This window comes from Mugil cephalus, chromosome 7 (genome assembly GCF_022458985.1).
Source record: "Mugil cephalus isolate CIBA_MC_2020 chromosome 7, CIBA_Mcephalus_1.1, whole genome shotgun sequence".
NCBI lineage: Eukaryota > Metazoa > Chordata > Actinopteri > Mugiliformes > Mugilidae > Mugil > Mugil cephalus.
In genome coordinates this window covers 2,669,407-2,686,208 of record NC_061776.1, presented here as the reverse complement: position 1 = coordinate 2,686,208, position 16,802 = coordinate 2,669,407, and the positions used below count along the sequence as shown (strand labels likewise).

At 40.2% G+C, this 16,802-nt stretch overlaps 1 pseudogene; it reads left to right on the top strand.

The window, feature by feature from the left end:
• Nucleotides 1-3,842: 3,842 nt before the first annotated feature.
• LOC125011027 lies at nt 3,843-15,710 on the top strand (annotated as a pseudogene).
• Nucleotides 15,711-16,802: the final 1,092 nt, after the last annotated feature.

Sequence of the window (16,802 nt, the reverse complement as noted above, 5' to 3'; positions counted from 1 at the left end):
GAGTTTGATCAATGAAAGGAAGAAAGAAAATGAAAATCTCATCCTCCATAAATCATTTCATTCCTCCCTCTTTTCATACTGGATCTCTACTTTCATGATATTCAGCAGATATGTCTGCTGTAATACATGTTCTATGGAGAGAAGAAGGTTATGTTCCATGTGAAGGTTTTTCAGGGCAGCAGTTTATGACTGAATCAGCAGAAAAAAAACCTGAAACTGGTTTCAGGATTAAATTTGGATTTACTACAGTAGACACACAGGTGTTGGACTTATACCATAGACTGTAAATATACAATCAGTGGTTAGAGGTGATAGCATGAAATGTACTGTCAGTATGTACTTTAAAGATAAAAAGTAACCGCAGAGAGAAGTATATCATGAAAACAATTTAACGAGGACATTTCACTGCCACAATAAGAAACAAGAAAAGGTGTCTCTGAAAATGGGTCATCATTTTTGTTTTTATCATGATTTTTATGTTGTAACATCATGTAGCCTATCACAGGACTAACATAGAGACAAACAACCATTCGCCCCAGACTGTGGAACAGCTGGGGTGCCATCCTTGGGGTTGTCCTTGTCTGCCCAGGGGGGCACCGTCCCTTGAGTCCCTTCAGCCTGGGTGGTTAGACACTCTGCACCTTGGTGTGGGGGCCTCTCTGCTCGAGTCAGGGTGATCCTTACCGCAACGTCCCTATGGTTAAGGGGCTCGGACCCCTAGGCATGGACGCCCCTGCTTATGTAAAGAACTTTGGGATGCTTTTCAGTATGAAAAGATGCATAAATACATGTTGGAGAACATTGATTTCCAATCACATTATCTTTGTGTTCCTTTCTTGACAGAGTTTACAAGGCTTCCTGGTTTTAGCTTAGGAGCCTTGGCTCAGTGATATGAGCTTGACATGGAGATTTCTCTCTTTGAGCAGTAAGGATACCACACTATTCAGCCTCTCTACTTTCCTTATAGATGGTAGATCATGGTCTTGATGTGTTGTATATATTGCTCTTCCAGGAAAGTGGACATGTCTGAGGAAGTAAACTGTGGGCTGGGCCATTATCTGTTAATGTTATGGTGCTCTCAGTTACGACATTCCCCTTTTGGCCAACAATGTCCACACCGAACTTGTGTTAAGGTAAAGGCAAGGGGGACAGGTGTCATCAGTGCAGTCCTTCTTGTTTTGTCATTGAGCTGAAACCCTCTCTCTGTCCAAGCTCTGACTTCAGCACTGGACAGTTCCTCTGAACCCTTCTCTACTGCCAAGCTCTCACAAGGAGAGGTAATTTCAGCACTGGACAGCTCCTCTGAACCCCTCCATATGCCAGACAAACCTGTTCTCACTCCCAAGACGTAATATACCAACGATTTGTCACACCCCTAGACGTCTGCTCCTGACTCATTAGGTACCCTCCCACGTCTTTAAGAGACGCTCTGGGTATTCAATTGACTTCAATGTAAACCCGCTCGTGGCGGTAACAGACGCTTAGAACAGAGGCTCCAGTCCTCCATTCACTACAATAATAACCCGTCCACGGCGAAATATGACGCTGCAAGCTTCAATCTGATTGGAGAATTGAGGACATTCTGCCCGGAAGTGTTTTTCTCGCTATTTTAAGCATTTCTTTTAATGAGATCGTCAACATTTCTCAACACAAACACATTCGAGTGTCACTGCTAATTCAACAATAAAGTAGCTTCATGTTGTGGCCATCACTTTTAATTTTCCCTCCTTCAATTCTGAGAAATGAACGTATATTCTGTTTTGGATAGTGGGAAAGCCTACACTACCCATAATCCTCGACCACCGTCGATTTGCCCGTAGACGTCTGATACTGACGCAAAAGGAATCCTTACGCCTCCACTCCCATCAGTTTTGGACGCTCTGAACTCCAACCAATCGGACGCAACCAGCGTACGCAAAGGTTGATGGAAGAACGTAGAGACCCTCTTAGAAGTTCGTTGACAGTTTGATTTGAATGTAGTTTCTCTAAGTATTTTTTCCATCATCTTCTTTATTAGTTTGAGACAAATAGCCACTACACATCCTTTGTTTGATTTAAAATGTAGTACCGCAGTCCCAGACTAGGCCACGAGTTGGAAAACTTGTGGCAAAAATTGTTCCTGTAAAAGTTTAGTTTTTTCCTTCCAGAAGATTCACCACATATCCACTGCACCGTTTACCAGCCTCAAATTAAATGTCCAGTCTGTCACTGGTCATTTAATTTCATAAACCAACCTCACACAGTCTGAGATGCAGTAAAGTCAAAGACAGTCTCTGGAAGACATGTATTAACCATGTTCTTTCAGTTCCCATCATTAAAACACAGCCTGGTTGTTTTGTATCATCCTTGTCCTGTTCAACCTTTAGGTTAAAAAAAAATAAGGTGGTCGTTAGATGGTCGTCCTAGGCAGAGGGAGATGTCTCCTTCCATCTGTTCAGTGTCAAAGGTTTGATGTTTCTATGCTGAAGGTGAGTGGCATCCAGAGCTCAGAGCTGTTTCACTGAACCACTGTGAATCATTTGTGTCTTGATGCCTTTGTACTTCCAGTGACTCACCACAGGGTGACGCTGCTTGTCTTTGCTTCTTCATTTCAGCCTCAGGCAGCAACAAAATGATCAGAGCTGATCAGATCCATCAAGTCAAGTCTCACCATTGTAGCGTAACTAAAGGCCAAAATAGGTCTAATGTTCAAATTTATTTGGGCACCAGACAGACAATCGAGTCCACCATTAAAAATATCAGGGTAGAAGAAACACATTTAAGGCCTAAAGGAAATAAGTCCACTACAGACGAAATGAAGGTGAAAGATTCAGTTATGTGCCTTTTGACTTTGTCTTTAACCAAAATGGACAACATTTACAACAAACAGACACTCACAAAACGTCCTGTCCCCCAAAGTTCTTGGAAATTCAAATTAATCATTCACAGACTGGAGGGTAGATCTGGTACCAGAAGACTTCAGTGCCCACAAGCAGAATATTTCACTGTTGCTGCCCTAGAATTTCAATGGCCCCATGGCTCCAGAGTACAAAGACTGATGAAGTTCACTCACTCTGGTTCCCTTTGAGTTTCTTTCCACCCTTGGCAGAAATATCTTCCTTTTAACTATTTTTTTTGGGTAGTTACACTCCTTCTGCTCACCCAGCTCACAGGTGTCAACAATTGCTAATGACCACCATCTCCTCCCTTACCCTACTCCCACTCTCTCGCTCCACACTGCTGTGCAGCAGGAATCACCTGTCTGCTACACCATCACCTTTAAGAGTCATTGATCTGATTATGTACAAAGTGTGAATGTGCTTCAGGAGAACAGTCCTTTCATAGAAGAGTATCAACTTTCACCTCAGCTGAAAATGGACAGAGAGACAGAGTGGGAAAAGAATTCAAGTCACTAGAAATTCACTTCCATTATTGAATGAAGTGAAACTCACTGAAGAGTTCAGTCGGAGTTGAGGAGCTGTGTAGATTTGTAGTTTTGTATTTTCATCTCTTAAAATGCTCTTCAACAACAGAGAACAGTCTGTGTTACTAAATTCACCACCAACCTGAATGTGTTTGTGGGAACATGAATGTTTCTTAGTCTTTCTGCATCATGTGACCCAGATGTTTTTCATCTGCTGTCAGATTCAAATCAAGACCATGAAAGGACACAGCAGCTTGATCTGAGCTGTCAATCATCAGCAGCCGTCTCATCTGTGGGCTGCAGGGGCTGATGGGAGCTTTGAGGACCTGCTAGAAACCACGTGGCCTCGTCTCATGTCACAGCTCGTCCTTGTTGGGCCTCAGCTGCATCAGAGCTCCACTTCTCCCCAGCTTCACCAGAGGATACACCACCACACAAAATGCTTTTCCTCCCAGCTGCTGCTCTGTGCTGTCTGTGTTCAGGTGAGTGTTTCCAACAAACTCCACCTTTAACAAACACTGTCTCACTAACCTTCATCTATCTGTCTGTGTCTCTACAGCCCTGGTTGCCATGGCAGCAGATCTGACCCAGGACCAGTTAACATTGACCAGGAGAGTTGGTCAAACAGTCTCCTTCAGATGTGGAATAACTAACAAGTGTAGTGTTAACTATATATACTGGTACCAGAAGAAAGAAACAGAAACATTTAAAAGAACTATTGGTATTGATAAACGTAACGGTGAGATAGATTCACGTAATAATCATCCTCAGAAAAATGATTTCTCAGCTGTGAATAAACAGAACAGCTGGGAGCTGGAGATAAAGAAAGTTAAAGTCGATCATTCAGCCTCCTACTACTGCTCCTGTTGGTACCCACAGTGAGACATTATATGAGCAGCCTGAACAAAAACCAACACAGCGTGTGTGACAGGAAGAGAGCAGTAAACCAGAGCCCAGGTTCACATATTTCACCTCAATCTTTGACAGAGTCACAAACTACTGATCTGAGGGAGATTCTTCTTTCCTGCTCTCACTATTTATTTGACATCAGACTTATTAATGTTGTTGTATATTGATGTGTTGATGTAAAGAAGTGATCACTTGCATTTAACAAGGCTTTATTACAAGAAAGATCAGTGTCAAAAACTCTTGGCGATTCTGAGATCAGCTTCTGGTGCCAGTTGTTGAATCCCGTCTCCCGTTCAGCTCCTACAGTCTCCTTATATTTAATTTCTTATCCCCAATAACCCCACATTCATAAACAAAGGAAACTTGTTTCTTTATGTTTGGTAATTTTATGATCCAACAGATGGTAAATTACCTTTAAATAAGAAATAAATAATAATAACAAATAACCTTTAAATGTTGTACACACTTCACAAACCCAAAAACAGGAAGAGGGACAGGAAGTGGATCATATACTACAATGTTGTTAGCAGATATTTCAACAGTTAGAAAGAAATAAGAAAACAACAGAACAAACACTAAAAATTAAAAATTAATCAAAATAAGAAGAACAAAAGAACACAAAGATATTTTAGGATTTAGTTCATGATAATGAATGATTTCAGTCAAATTTTCCAGAAGAAGATGAAGCTCCATATCGATCAGCCATAACATTATGACCACCTTCCTAGTATTGTGTATGTTTACACTCCTTTCATTCATCCTTCTTTAGCTCCAGACACAGGCCCTGAAAGAGAATTTTCCATCGTGCATCATATTTATTTTGTAGCCATCAGCATCACATTAATCTTCATCAAATACAATCATCACATACTCAGTAAATCACTTTCTCTCTCATCTTCTGTCATCATATGCGCGTCTGTGTGTGTGTATTGTGAGGCGTTGTGCTCTGGCATGACCATGATGTAAATATATTTGTAAGAATATGCCTCATACAGAAGCAGCATTTATGTTGGGGATTGAACTCTGCCTCCTACAGACAGTGCCGGTCGAGGTATAAATGTCAACAACAAGCTCAAGTATTTCATATACATTGACCAGGCTGAAGTAACTTATGCTTAGTCGAAGTATGTACAAGATAAGCTAACTAGGCCTAGTTACTTTAACAAGTCACATGGAGAAGAGAAGATGGTGGTTAATGTGCTGATATGCAGGTCCTGCTGATGCTGGGTTGCAAAGTCCAGTCGTTGCTGTCCTTGTTGAATGAACTACAGCTGTCCTGGCTGTGTAGTCCCAGTTTTGTTGAGGAGGGTCCTTGGTTCTTCTTCATGAGTCGAATGGTTGTTCTGTTTTGTTCTGTGGCTCCGTTGCTTGTTAACTCCACTAGCAGACTTTGTGTTGTGGTAGTTGGTTCCGTCCTGAAATTCTTTGGTAGGCCCTTGCATCGCTACCAAGGTCCAGTTTGGGGAACAAAGAAGCCATGTGGCCTTGTCCTCCAATTTGGATGGGCTGAAAAACAGCAGAATTTGCTGCTGTTACTAATCCAAAAAAGCGTTGAATAAGGTCAGCTGGACTTGTAGAATTTCTTGAAGACGTTTCGCCACTCATCCGAGTAGCTTCTTCAGTTCTGATGAACTAGTGGGAAATTGAGGTTTAAATAGGAAAAACTCTGTGGGTAGCACCCACCAGAAACTTGCTTGACCAGAAACTGGGGTCACTAATTGCCATAATGGCTGATACTTACCTGTCCTTGAATGGGGGGAACTGTGTGCCTAGGCTAACTTACCCTATGAATAGAGCTCTAACGAGGCTATTGTCCATGGGAACCTGGAGGCTCAATGTGTGAATGTTGTTGAAACTTCTTGGGGACAGAAGTCAAAACTGAATTATAAATAGTTGGTAAATTAAATCTCAGTCCACCTCCTCTGTTTAGAGAAGGTTTCTCCATTTTGACATAGATGGCTTTCTTAACTCCTCTCTCAAACCATCTGTCCTCTCTGGCCAGGACTTTGACGTTGTTATCCTCAAAGGAGTGTCCTTTGTCCTTCAGGTGGAGGTGGACTGCTGAGTCATTTCCTGATGAGCTGGCTCTCCTGTGTTGGGCCATGCGCTTGTGTATGGGTTGTTTGGTTTCCCCAATGTACAGGTCTGTACATTCCTCGCTACACTGAACCGCGTACACTACATTGCTCTGTTTCTGTCTAGGTGTTTTGTCCTTGGGGTGGACCAGTTTCTGTCTTAGGGTGTTTCCAGGTTTGAGGTTTTTAACCCAGGTGTCATCCACATATCTGTACCAGTGGGTGGGATTGGAACCTGCAAAGGTGTCCAGAGCTCTGGTCTCTACTTCCTCCATGTAGAGATTGGCCACGATCGGTGACACTGGGGACCCCATCGCACAGCCGTGTTTTTGCCTGTAGAAACCTCCATTGAACTGAAAGTAGGTGGTGGTCAGGCACAGGTCGAGTAACACACAGACTTGTTCTGGGGTGAGGTTGGTTCTTGAGGCCAAGGTGTCATCCTTTTGTAGTCTTTTCCTTACTACATCCGTGGCTTCTCTCGTGGGGATGCAGGTGAACAGAGAGGTGACATCAAAGGACACGATGGTTTCTTCTGGGTCCAGTGTGATGTCCTTGACTTTGTTCACAAATGCCCTGGAGTTTTCGATGTGGTGTGGGGTGTTGCCTACTAATGGAGAGAGGATGGATGCCAAATGCTTGGCAATGTTATATGTGACAGAGTTGATGCTACTGACAATGGGTCTGAGTGGGGCTCCCTCCTTGTGTATTTTGGGGAGACCATAAATACACGGTGTGGCTTCCCCTGGGTACAGACGGTAATAAAGGAGTCTGTCGATGACCTTCTCCTTTTCCAGTTGTTGTAGGTAGTTTATTATTCTGGTTTTGTAGATGTAGACTGTTTGGTACGTGTTGAAGAAGATCGAAGCCTCAACATAGAAGTATATAGGAAACCCACACACACAGATCAACACCTGTTATTTGACTCACACCACCCCCTGGAACACAAACTGGGAGTCATCAGAACCCTCCAGCACCGAGCACAGACTGTCCCCACCAGACAGGATGGCAAGGACAAGGAGGGAACACACATTAAACAAACCCTCAAGACATGCGGATATCCCAACTGGGCCTTTGTCAAAGGCTCAAAAAGATATCCCAGGAAGGACAGGGAAGAGGAACAAAACAGAAGGAAGAACATCACCATTCCCTACATAGCTGGGGTATCAGAGAAACTAAGGAGAATTTTTGGTAAACACCGCATCCCAGTTTATTTCAAACCTGGAAACACCCTAAGACAAAAACTGGTCCACCCCAAGGACAAAACACCTAGACAGAAACAAAGCAATGTAGTGTACGCAGTTCAGCGTAGCGAGGAATGTACAGACCTGTACATTGGGGAAACCAAACAACCCATACACAAGCGCATGGCCCAACACAGGAGAGCCAGCTCATCAGGAAACGACTCAGCAGTCCACCTCCACCTGAAGGACAAAGGACACTCCTTTGAGGATAACAACGTCAAAGTCCTGGCCAGAGAGGACAGATGGTTTGAGAGAGGAGTTAAGGAAGCCATCTATGTCAAAATGGAGAAACCTTCTCTAAACAGAGGAGGTGGACTGAGATTTAATTTACCAACTATTTATAATTCAGTTTTGACTTCTGTCCCCAAGAAGTTTCAACAACATTCACACATTGAGCCTCCAGGTTCCCATGGACAATAGCCTCGTTAGAGCTCTATTCATAGGGTAAGTTAGCCTAGGCACACAGTTCCCCCCATTCAAGGACAGGTAAGTATCAGCCATTATGGCAATTAGTGACCCCAGTTTCTGGTCAAGCAAGTTTCTGGTGGGTGCTACCCACAGAGTTTTTCCTATTTAAACCTCAATTTCCCACTAGTTCATCAGAACTGAAGAAGCTACTCGGATGAGTGGCGAAACGTCTTCAAGAAATTCTACAAGTCCAGCTGACCTTATTCAACGCTTTTTTGGATTAACATGACCTGGATGACTGAGAACCTTCACAGACATACTGCTGTTACTAACAAAACCATATTGATCCTAACTGCAAGAAAACCAAGAACTCCTACGCTTGTATTTGTTTGACTGTCTATAGTGTGAGGAGGAAGCTCTGGAGCTTTTGTGTCTTTGGAGTTTCCTCACATGTGGCTCAGGGCTGTAACGTTCCCGATAGCTGGAGATAGAGAGGCATTCAGAAGCACTGTCACTATCTGAAGCGTGCTGACCATGTTCTACACTGTGGTCGGAGATGCTGTGGTTATCATCTGATTCATCAGAGTTCTAGGCCACAATTTCAGCATAAGGCTTCGTACAGCTTCTACTGTGTGAATGCCTATCCCTATGCAGCTGGTGGACATGGCGGTTGGGCTTTTGTCACCCCTGTAGTGGAAATAAGTTATTAAACAATTACGTGTAATAACTGCACTCCTGGAAAAGGGGGCACCACCCACAGATGTACAATACACTGTGAGAACTAATCAATAAATATTGGATTAATATTAATTACTAGTAAATTATCAATCTCATCATATCTGAGGCGTCAGCTCTCAGTTCAGGGATCATCTGTTTCCAGCTCACAAGGACCTTCTGACAACAACGTAAGTGAAATATGTGATTTATTTACAAAGGTGAAGAGTGAATAATAAACAATATGATGAATAATATAACAGAGTAATGGAATATGATGAGAATAAGGAAATGTATGAATTTTACGAAAGTCAGAAGTATGAACGAAAATGAGGAGGCAAACGCAACCTGATTTCTTAAATGAATAATTTAGATTTAGATGAGTTTCTTTAGTTATGACACGATCATCAACACTTCTCAAATATGAAGGTGATGATCTGCTTATGGAAGTTCCTTGGATGCCGCTCCAAACAACTGGATCGGTTGACCAAACGCTGTCCTGGTGAGCTCGATCTCCACAGTGGTATCGTTGAGGAAACCAGCGGTACCGAAGCGTTGAGAGCAGACTGATGGACAGTCGTGCAGGTCTTGACCTCAATAAAAACTTTGAGTTAAAGTAAAAAGTATCACAAAGACAAAAACCAACAAAGAGAGAACAAAACAGAATTGGGGAAGAACTGAATAAGATGCGTCATCTCCTTTTCGAATGTATCATTCATTTCTTTTTTTCTGTGGTTTCTTGTTGTTTGCTTCCTCAGGTTTTCATTTTTGTATCGTGTTGAGAGGGGAATTTGTTTGGTAGCAATTGGGAAGCCTTATATTGATTGAATATTCATACTAAATAAAATACAAATATTGTGTAATGGTTGTATTTTGTTTATTATTCAATTTTAGAAAAAGGATAAGATGATTATTGCATACTGACGTGTGTTTTACTGAAACAAAAAGAACTTTGATGCTTCAAAACAGTTGGAGGCACAATGGAACGCAACATGGATCAGTCACGTGACATTGTCCTTCTGATTCAAACCTTTTGGGTCCCACAGCACAACTTACAAATACAATTAAAAACACAGAGTAATTAACACAAAGGTACAACATTACATTTTCAGAAAAGATATAAACCTTTGAGGGTGCTTTTGAAATAGAAAAATAAAATATTTTAACATAAACACACATTTACTCAAACCATTCAAATCAAATGGTGCAGGCCTGAATTAGTGTTTGTGAACATTGGGGTCTGAAACTTAGTAACCACTTCACTGAAATGACATGATGCAGCTGTTTAATACTCTCTCCTTGTCCATTCAGTTTAACATGTTGAGCGTGGGACCTGGAAATGATGAGGAGAAACCCAACAGATGTCAACTCCAGGAAATATTATCCAGGAAATATGCTAGTTAGTGGGAATAAGTTCATTTAACTTCAGCTCAGCTTCACAATATCAACACACATTAACAACGCAGGACACAGCAGCTTGATCTAAGCTGTCAATCATCAGCAGCCGGCTCATCTGTGGGCTGCAGGGGCTGCAGAGTAAATAATCAGAACAGCTGGGAGTTGGAGAGAAAGAAAGTTAAAATTGATCATTCAGCCTCCTACTACTGCTCCTGTTATAGAAGTCGTACCCACAGTGAGAAATGATGTGAGCAGCCTGAACGAAAACCAACAGATGAACAGATGTCAAACAGTGTTTGTGACAGGAAGAGAGCAGTAAACCAGAGCCCAGGTTCACCCACATAAAAGAAAAAGAAGACAAAAACAGATGGTACTGCAATCAATCAAAGCTCCACATGGATCAAATACATGATTCATTACAATAACATACCAAGATGACATACAATTGTAGAAAATGATTGTGTATATATACAAAAAAAGATTTATATTTATTTAAACATATGTTTCGAAGTTTCTGAATGCAGCAGGGGAGTAGATTTTTTGTGCCTTGAACATTATAAGGTGGCTCTCATCTCAACAATATCATTAAATTTAAGGTTCTTAATTTAATAAAGACTTTTTTTTTTAGTCATGGTATTGTGAATGGTTTACCATTCTTGTGGCCCTTTTTGATTGGTTATCAGATCATTTTTTGTTATTGAAGTGTTCCCCCACACCTCCACACAAAAAGCCATGTACGGCAGAATGAGTGAACAGTAACATGTAGAAGAAAGGATATTTGTCTGGCAACTGAGTTTGTCATCAATTGTCACACCCAAACACTTGGTTTCACATACGTGTTCTATTATTATTATTATAACTTGTGTTTTACTAACAGGAAACACAAGACATCGCTACTTAAACGTGGAAACACACTGAAAGGAACAGACTTGGTTCATGAATCCAGAGAGCATGCATCAGATTAAGGAAACTTTTAGGCTATGTGAGGACATGTCTGGTTAGTGTTTAACCAGTGTTAAAGCTAACACTTTTAAAAAGTAAGTAGTTGTTGCTGTTCTCGATGTGTGGTGGTAACTTGTTCCAGCTTTGTGTACCTCTTACAGATAAAACCGTTTGGGAAAATTTTGTTTTACGCCTCGGTATATTACAGTCACCTCTAGTTAGAGCTCTCATTCTTCATCCTTCAATGTTGTTTCTCTGGATAAATTCATTGAAGATGAGACAGGTAGCCATGAAGATTTGATAGCTACCAAGATCAAGAATATTATATCTTTTTAGGACATAGACATCTAACTGTAAAATATTTATATAACTGAACGTGCCTCAGGAGAAAGTTCTGGTTATCAGGAGGATGGAGGAGCTGGAAATCTATCATTGGTCATTATGAACTGGATATGAGATAAAAACCACACATATACCCATGATGCACAGTTTCAGAACAAACTCACACTCAGTGAAAAACAATACACAGCACTTAACTGAGGGGATAAATAACAACACATGCATTGAAGTTGTCACTGTTGTTCATTAATTATCTCACAGAGATCTTAAATGTTGAGTTTTTGCAAAGCACACACAGTTCTGTACTTGCATAAAAATATTGAAGCAAATACAATTGATTGCTCTTTTTATTCCTAAAGGTGATTTTTTTTTTTTTTTTTGCTCATCAACCACAGCAGCCCTCTACAGTTCTCTGAACTTAGTGTTAAGTTGAGAGTAAATTAAGAAATAAGAGTAACTAAGAATAAGAATAACTTCATTGATCAGAATCAGAATCAGTTTTACTGACCAGGTATGTGAACACATTCAAGGGATTTGACTCCGGTCACTTCTCTCAGTTGTACAAGAAAAAGAAAAACAACACTTGAATGAACATAAAATAAAAACTTACCAAAACTCTCTCTCCCTCAAAAACTTCCTATTCCCTTTGAACATAAAAATGTGTTTTGTTGTTGTTACTTTGCGTTGTTGTCTTATGATATTTGTCATTTGTTTGTTTGTTTTTTCTTTTAATTTTCGTCCACTGATGCAGCTCTTTAGTACTTATATTGTCCCTGTCCAATCAGTTTAACATGCTGAGTGTGGGAACTGGTGACAGAAAGATGAGGAGAAACCCAACTGATGTCAGCCTCAAGAAACATTAGTGGGAATGAGTTATTAAGCACAGCTTCAAAGCATCAACACACTTTAGCAGCGTTGACTAAATTTAGACAACAACATCACAACAGATGAGAGAAGTGACTCGATTGCTTTAATGTAACAGAAAAAGGAACAAATCGTTTTACATCCATTTTTTTACTTTTCATAGCAGAGTGCCAGACCATGCTGTTCATCCTCAGGGGAACATGAACCAGTTTAAATGACAATATGTCAACAGTTATTTAGATGTTTCAGTCCTAACCACAGATGTTGACCTGCTGATGGCGCTACATAAAAAGTGAGAATCAACAAAGTTTTTAATGAAGTTGATTTTCTGGGGACCAAGAATGTGTAGAAAGGTTGATGTCAATCCATCATCCATCCTTGAGTCCAGATCCAGTCCATGAGGACTAAAGTAGCGGACTGACCAACCACTGACATTAACATCAGAGCCATGCTGCTAGTGTGGAGAAAAGAAAAGAGAAGTAGAGACAGTCATGTAGATCTGAACAATAGAGAAACACATCAAGGAGCTGAAATATGATCCCACTTCCTCTTTTGACTCCTTCACCTCAGCTGACTCTCTCAACGGCACACAGGTTTTTGTATTAGTCTTTTTCACTGTGGAGCAACTACCGTATGTTTGGCTCTGGAACTAAACTCATTGTAACAGGTAAGAACAAACATTTCTTTTCCTTCACTTGTTTTATTGTAGAAGCTGAAACGTGTTTAAAGTCAGTTTGTGCTGCTTCAGGCTTTACATGTTAGTTTTTTCCTCATTATTAGAGAATTCATCCTGCAGCCATTGTTACATAAGAAAAGCTCAATCACTTCTGAAAACATGTTGAAATCTCACTCAACAACTAAAGTTATTCTTTATTTCTGTAAATATTAGTGACGTTACAAACATTTAGGATTTGATCGTCTCAGTAATTTTGTGTAAACAAGATGATATTAGATGTTCCACTATTTCAGATTGTTTTGAAGTGTCTATCGATTGAACTGGATCATTTCTAAAAGTTAGAACCTTGTCAGATCTAATCTCTGTCAGTTAATATTTATATGATGTAAATGTGTCTTTAATTGATGATGTTTTAATTGAAAAAGAATAAAAACATTAAGTGAATGTGATGTTAGAATAAATAGAATTAACTCAAACAATGTTTTATTACTATCATCAGCATAAAGTATTTAAACATTTGAACATGACTGACACAAACTTGTATATTGATGAGTTTTATTAGTGATTAAAGTCTGTGCTCTTAAATGTGTAATATTCAATACATGTAGTAATCACTGAAATGACAAACGTACAACTGGAAACAGAATTCAGGGATTTGTAATTATTTGCTTATTTTATTTTATTGAAAATATTACAAAGACATGAAAACTATTTAGGACAAGTTGCTTTAATTTCATGTCACAGCTAATTAGGTTAATTAGAAATAAATGGTGGTGGAGGAGAGAGGCTTCATGACTCTGTGAACGACTTTTGGACCAAATAATATTTCTCAATGTGAAGAAGAAAATAATTTGTGTATTTCATGGTCTACAGTTCTAATATCAAAAAATAAAAAGCAGTGTTGAATGTTGGTGATCTTCATTAACTTACACATTTGTGAACGAACCATTAACGCTGAACCTTATGTAGAGGTTTTGGAGAAACAAATGTGGCTATAAAGATGACGACTATTCTGAAAAGCCTTTGTAATTAATGAAATAAAATAAAATAAAATAAAATAAAATAAAATAAAATAATATAAAATAAAATAGGAAAATATTTCACGTTGTAAACTACAATAACTCTAATTGATAAAAGACGACGTACTGAGACACAGTCGACATGTTTCCTAACTTCTTTGAATCACATGGAAAATGAGCAAATAATGTCATTTGATTAAGATAAAATAAGATAATCCTTTATTTATTCCACCGTGGGGAAATTTGCAGCGTTGCAGCAGTAGACAGATTGAGGACAGAGCACAGAGGAAATAAAAAGACGAAACGAAATATTAAATAAATAAAAAAATTAAATGCAATAGAAATCCTATTAACTTGTGTATATTTGTATCTTGCATATAATAAAGGATATATTAAGGATGTTCCAGTTTGTGTTGTGATTGTGTTAATGAATTAATTAATATGATGTAACATCGGTTATTTTAGAAATTTACATGAAGACATATCATGACATATACTGAATATGTACACTGCTCAGCCATAACATTATGACCGTTGAAGTGGTTAAACGACTGGGTTCAGAGCATCTCCAGAACTGCAGCTCTTGTGGGGTTTTCCTGGTCTAAAGTGATCAGTATCTATCAAAAGTGGTCTAAGGAAGGACAAGAACCAGAGACAGGTGGTCAGGGGGCAGCAGAGGATCATTGACCCTTGTGGCCCGATCCAACAGACGAGCTACTGTAGCTCAGACTGCTGGAAACATTAATGCTGGTTGATGTTTGTTGTGTTTTGATGAGTATTTTAGTGATCAGAGTCCATGTAGTTTCCAGGATAAAGGCTGAATCCAGACCAGTGCTGTAAGCTGCTGTTGACTGTGTCAATGTGTGTGTGCTGTCAAACTTCAGATGAGCAGGTAGTGAAACCAGTGGTGAGCGTGTACCCAGCAGCATCCAGACCCAACCAGGAGGGGAAGAGCTCCCTGCTGTGTCTGGCCTCATCCATGTTTCCTCCTGTGGTCCAGTTCTCCTGGAAAAGACAGAAGAAGGGCGGCTCTCTGGAGGATCTGACCTCTGCTCAGGGAGATCACTGGAGCTCAGAGAGTCAGGACGCAGAGCCTCCATCAGACTGGTGGATAGAAATGATCTGTACATATATAGATACCAATGCTACATCAAGCATGAGGGGGGCACAGTGAACGCCACTATGGAAGACAGAGTGGAGGACAGAGTGGAGGACAGAGTGGAGGCCCAAGCACTACAAGGTAATGAAGGCTTGGTGACTGTGTCCAGCAGTGGTTCAGCTTCATGTGGAGACGCTGTCAAAGAGATCAGAGGAGCAGAGGACTGACATTGTCACTGGCAGCTCCAAACATTGACTCCTTTTCTGTTTCAGGGGTTCCAGCTCCACAGCCTCCTGTCCTCCAGAGAGAGAGCCAGCAGACCTGGCAGCTCTGCAGCAACATCACTGTAAGATCACCTGCTGCCTCCTGCAGGGACAGCTCTAAATGTCCAATGAGGACACTAGAACAACTTTACAGGATCAATCTGACACTTGCACTAATTCATATGTGTGTGTGTGTGTGTGTGTGTGTCAGTGTCCTTCCAGTCTCAGTGCAGGGTGAAGCTGCTCTGTCTGCTGTACACAGTGCTGATAGTGAAGAGTCTGGTGTACTGCTGTGGACTCTCTCTGCTGACGAGCCTCACAAACAAGGGACCGTCCACCAGCTCCACACATGCTGACTGACTGTTTTCTGCTCCTCTTTTCTCTCCATCACAATCTCATCCACTTCATCTCAATTCATCACTTTTCATCAGTTTTCAGTAAATGTTAGTCGTGATATTTTGATTGTAATGTTGAGTAAAAAAGATTTATCAGAGTTTCTTTATCAAAACTTTTAATTGTCACTTTTAAATATTTAACCATGTAAAGAATTATTTTCCTTTTAGATTTTCCCGGGAAATTTAAATAAAAGACATGTTTGATTTCTGTTTCTTTTTCTTATACAAATACAATGTTTGTCCATTATTCTGTACTATTAAAACACAACTATAAAATAAATTTATTTTTCTTGTTTAATGATTCATTATGTTGACAGGAAAAAAGGTGGATAGGAACAAAAGGTTTACAGTAAACAAGAGAAAGGGAGGGGAGGCAGTGAGTGTGTACAGAAGCAGATATGAATCTGTTCTCAGTGGTTATTAGCACAGAAAACAAACTGCTGACAGCCAATCAGACTTCCTTCCTGCAGCAGACGGGTTTGTGTGGGTTTGTGCTCTGCAGCCTCCACACCGTTGGCTGTGGCTTTTCACTTTAATGACAGTTTCAACCACCAGCTCTGGTTAAAGATTCGTTCCAGGAAGCACCTGTGTTGTTCAACTGAGAGACAAGAAACACATTCATGTGCATTATTAAAAATTAGAACCAGCTCTTTTTATGTTAAATTGTTTTTCCAATTAAATGAAACTAATTACTTTGTTGTGTTGTCTTTAAAGTCTTTCTATCTCTGATGAATATAACTTTAAAGAAGTTGAACTCTGCCTGCAAAGAGTTTAAATTGATCCAATGAGAAGATTTTCAACTTCTATATGAAACAATGATGCTTCCTGTTCTTTATCATTAATCAAACCAAACCCACAAACGTCACTGAGACAGAGACACAAACCCACGATATAAACAAGTCCATGCTGTTGTTGTGAAGCAGGCGTCCATGTTGGTTCACCTCAAGTCTCATTATTTCCATGAGTTGTAGTTGACAAAAGAGTCTGAATGTCCCAATCAGTTGTAATTCACCAGAGTTCACCTTATTAACCACACTGCCCCAACATTTCTCATGGA